Genomic DNA, 5,085 nt, shown 5'->3' with positions numbered 1-5,085 from the left:
GACTTTCTTTTTATTCTCCTTCTTTATATACTGTGTTATGCCAGTCAATGGGGGTAAATCTCCTGCCTTGATCTCTGCCCTTATTCATTGATTCATTCTGTATTTACGAGAACCTATGCTGTGGGTCACTCAATTCTGTTTTGTCATAGCACTTGGTAGTGTTGGTTGTCCCTCTCAGAATGGAATTCAGCGTGACCCCTGCCCCTCCCATCAGTTTATTGCCCTTGAGCAAACATTGTCTTGGGCCTGACTGCTTATCAATTTTCCAGTCTTCCAGGTATAAAGAGATGCCTGGTCACTAGAAGCTATACTTCCCCAGCTAACTGGAAGACACTGCCTGCCTATCTCACAATTGCCTTTATCACTTCTTACTTCTTTGCTACTCAGCTGACCCTCTGGATCAGCACTTACAGAGGGGCACACCCAGGTCTCAGGTTCCACTGTCTCCTGGTCATGATGTTTGGTGCTAGCCATCATCCCTCACAGGGGAGTTCTTGCTCAAGACAAAAAACCCCAAGGCAGTTCGTTTCCCATTTCATAAACCCCGGGCTTTCAGGACATTTCCCTGAAGCCTTTCCTGATCCCCCTCAATTTAAACACATCTCTGCTATTCTGCCTTACTAACACCCAAATAGGCACTGTTTTCATTTTTTATGTATCTTTCTCTTCCATAAGTTCTATGAAAGAAGAGCCAAATCGTGTTCTCAGGACTTAGCTGATGAAGGGTGAGTGATTTAGACGGAATGACTGTTTGCCTTGGTGACTGTTAGTCAACACGAAGATAGGAATGACAAAGGTATAAGTCATGGTCCCTGTCCTTAGGCATTTACAGTCACTGCTACAATGGTCGAGCAGAGAAATGGACATGTTCACTGGACTACATGCTCCACTGGACTACATGCTAAAGAGAAGTAAGTGCTAAGTGAAGGTACAAGAAGAAAGCCAGAGAAGCCTAGAAGAGGGAATCATTCATGTCCAAAAGGCCCTGGGAAGTATTCATGGAGAAAAGTGTTCCTGGAAGAAGATCAGAGTACACACTTTTAGGTCTTTCTGAAGTAAGAAGACTATGCGTACCCTTTGGAGGTTCTAGTAGGTCTTAGGATCTTGGGATACACTGGTCATTGATTTTTTTTTCCTATTCTTAGGCTGCCTTAGTATGATGTTTCACAAATAGGTATATTCCAAATGAATCATTGTTTTTCTCAGACTGTAGCATATTGCTTCCACTGTACCTCCTATACTTTCCTCCTCAGGCAACCAGTACAAATGGTTCTGACTTCTCCCTAGTAGTTCGGAATGAAATTATTTGCGTGTATATCAAAGATTACCCAAACATTCAATAATGTTGGAAATTCAGATAATGTAGAAACTAATTGGTATAGGAGGTTCATATCTTGGAATAGAGGTACTTCTCTCAGTCACTCAGATAACACTAGGTGGAGAATATGTACCACTGTGCCCTTGCGGAGGGGGATCTATTTAATATTTCAATAATATAGCTTTGATTCTCATTTGCCTTCAGTTATCCTGCAAATATGCTATATAGACTCTTTCCCCTCGTGGACAAAAGATCACTTTCTCCTTTTTGCTCAAAAGACAGATGTGAGAGGAGGATCCTCAACATGATAAGAGAATTCCTGGACTTTGTCTATTGGAGAAGAGCTTCCGTCCACTTGAAGTTGGAGGCTCAGCACTCAGGGTTTGCCACCCTCAGAGAATGATGCAGAGTTTACATTTTTATAGAACAGCCACTTCCACTCACCTAAAACGATCTGCAGCTAATAATAACACTCACCCACAAACCATCTTGGAGACTCCTATTTTAAACCCTCTGCTGTGTTCTACCCAAACACGAGGGAAAATGCCACCCCTTTCCAACAGCTCATTATTTACAGAAGAGGGTGTTTCCACTGAGGACTCAGAGGCTCTTGAAATGATGGCTCTTCTCCAGGGAAAGAATTCTGAGATTTTTCATAAGCTCAAGTCTTATCTTCTCCACCAAGCTTTCTGCAACCACTTTAGTCCTATTGATATTTAGCCTCATAAAATTAATTTCCTGCAGAACCCAGTTGACAGCCATAAACTGCTTTTGGGACTTTGCATATAATGTGGTAGTCTTATTTAATTTTTATTATAAAATATAACTATGTTATTTGTTAGTCTTGCCTCTAATTTTATCATAAGCCTTTGAGGGTAGGAACTGCGCCTCAGTGTGTAATTCTTTATATACCGCAGAGTTGCATACATTACATGGCATTTTCCTTAGGAAATATTTAGAGAAAGATGAGAATATAGGTAGCAGTCTGTACAGTTGGATTGGAGGCATCTCTCTAGATTTTCACCACATCTGAATTTTCTCTTTGCCTGGCATTACTGTATCCCACCATCTTAATATGGCACAGAGTGGGTGACCCATAAATGCTTATGAGGTCATTAAGTGTATGAGATGATGCAAAATTAAATGATGTTTCTTCCTAAGTTCTCCCTCACACAAAACAAAAACAAAAATCTGTTTTCCTCTAGAATTCTTAGACTAAGGAAAGATTCTGAAGGTGCTAACTTTTGTATTCTTTACAAACAGGAATCTCTTCTACAAAACACTTAAATCAATAGTCAGGACACTCATTTTTCAGGGCAGCTCAATCTATCTAGGGACTCTCTATTAGAAACATCTTCCTACGTACATCTTATTTCTATGTAATAGGATGTTGTCCCAGAATTGCTGACCAGAACATAAAACTAAGAAAAGAAAAACGGGGCCTGCTTTTAATGTATCGAAAGAAGCCTCCAACTCTGGGAGCAGCTACTATTTCCTAAGGTAATTATGAAGAGGTGGAAAAGAAACCTTACATCTGTATTCCATGGTCTCAGATTCCAAATTCCTCCCCACAACCCCTTTCCAATCTATAGAAACAGAGGCTGAGGAAGGAAGTTGAACATGAAAGCATTTAAACTGCGTGCTCCTAAACTCATTTTCAGTTACCCATGAGATCAAGCCATGAAGCTCCAAGATATTCAGTGTGGCTATTGGATGCCTGCAGGAATGGGCCCCAGGCTTTCATTACTAAGCTTCAGAATCCTGCAAGTCCACTCTGGTACTACCTTAGGGATATGTAGTAAAAAGAAATTTGCACTCTCGTGTTTATTGTAGTATAATTCATAATAGCCAAGAGGTAGAAACAACCTAAATGTCCATCAATGGATAAATGGTTACAGAAAATGTGATATGTACATAAAATGTAATATTATTCGGTCTTTAAAAAAGAATATCTTGTCATGTGCCACAACACAGATTAATCTTGAGGGTATTACACTAGCCATTCTCCCACAGACATTCCCTCAGTCATCAGTCTATTTTCTGCTTCTATGGGTTTAACTACTTTAGATAATACCTCATATAAGTGGAATCATGCATTATTTGTCTTGCTATTTCATTTAGTGTAATATCCTCAAGATTAATCCGTGTTGTAGCATATGTCAAGATATTCTTTTTTAACGATAGATAAGACACTATTTTGATTTTTTTTGAGAAACCGCCATACCATTTCCATAGTGGCTGCACCATTTTACATTCCCACCAACAGTGTATAAAGATTCGAATTTCTTCACATTCTCACCAGCTTGTTAATTATTTTCTTTTTTCTCATTTTTATCTGCATTTATTTTATGCTGAATTTATTCCTGTGCCATAAGTTTTTTATTTCTTCGGTTTCTTCTGGGATATCTATTTCTCCAGTGAAACCTCCTCCTCTGGCTATGGAACAATCTGTTCCTTTTCAGTGAGGATCATCTCAGTGTGGCAGCGGGGAGCTCATGTATAGATGGGTTGATCCAACTGTGAGTCCTGTACATCCAGCAGCCCATCTCAGGGGCTTTGTTCACCAAAATGTGCTCAATGACCAGAGAATTTACATCTAAGCCCTTAAGTTCAGCATTACTCTCTGCATTTTTAAGAACGTGTAGCAAAAATTCAGCACTATTTTTGAGCCATCAACCCTGTGTCCAGCCCCACTGTTTGACCTGGGAACACCCTCCAAATCCACCGTTGTAGCATTGGAATGGCACACACTGTTTCTGTAAAGCGACATCCTTTAGATACTTGGTGGCTTTTTGTACGTGCATTCCCTTGATGGCCTGGGCAGTTTCTCAGGTGTTTTTTTTTTGAAGACGAAAGCAGGATTTATTGAGAGGACAGAAAAGCTCCCACAGTAGGAGGGGACCTGAGGGATTTGCCCTCTCAGGTGTTCTTGAAGTGAACACAAAGATTGGAGCCTCTGACCTTGTACTATTTTGTGTGGTTCTCTAAGTCGAGTGGGTAGCAGACCATCCTAGCAGGTCACCTCAGGCTGCTTAAGGGAAGAGTTATTTTCTGTTATTTTAAAAACGATACCCATCCTAGCTGATATGAGATGCTATCTTGTGATTTTGATTTACATTTCCCTGACAGTAAGTGATGTTGTGCGTCTTTTCATATATTTGTTGGCCATTTGTGTCTTTTTTGGAGAATTGTTTATTTGAGTCCTTCGCCCATTTCTTAATCTCGTTATTTTGGGGCATGTTTTGTGTGTTTGTTTGTTTTGTTTTGCCTTATTGAGTCGTAGAAACTTTTTATATATATGTGAACATTAATCCCTTATGTAGCTTGCAAATATTTTCTTTCATTCTGTAGATTGCCTTTTCATTCTGTTGATAGTTTCCTTTGCTGTTCAGAAGCTTTTTAGTTTAATATAATCCCATTTATTTATATTTGATTTTGTTGTCTGTTCTTTTGGTGTCATATTCAAGAGAAACTCAAGTTTTTGAGGAACTGGACATGAATACTTTGTAGTTTGGAATGTTTGTGACCATAAAGAGAGTGCCAGATCCCTTCCTGGACATTTTTGAAAGCAAAAATAACAAAAATAGACTATTTGCTGAAGTAGTCTAACTCAGGAACCTGAGTAGGACTGCAAATGGAGACCCTGGGAAAAAGATGGAGAGACTTCTATCCCAGGAGAAACTCAGTAGTTTTAAGGCCTTCATATGAAAGAACACTTAGGTTAGAAAAGGAAGCAAATAAGGTAAACCCCTTGGGTCCCCTCCTGC

At 39.6% G+C, this 5,085-nt stretch overlaps 1 pseudogene; it reads right to left on the bottom strand.

Annotated features, from left to right (window-relative positions):
* Positions 1-3,697: 3,697 nt before the first annotated feature.
* Positions 3,698-4,152, bottom strand: LOC103274024 (annotated as a pseudogene).
* Between the last annotated feature and the right edge of the window lie 933 nt (positions 4,153-5,085).

Source organism: Carlito syrichta, unplaced genomic scaffold, assembly GCF_000164805.1.
Source record: "Carlito syrichta isolate Samal-C Ts95f unplaced genomic scaffold, Tarsius_syrichta-2.0.1 Scaffold314339, whole genome shotgun sequence".
Lineage (NCBI taxonomy): Eukaryota > Metazoa > Chordata > Mammalia > Primates > Tarsiidae > Carlito > Carlito syrichta.
The sequence above is the reverse complement of the archived record's forward strand: the minus strand, read 5'-3'. Positions and strand labels throughout refer to the sequence as shown.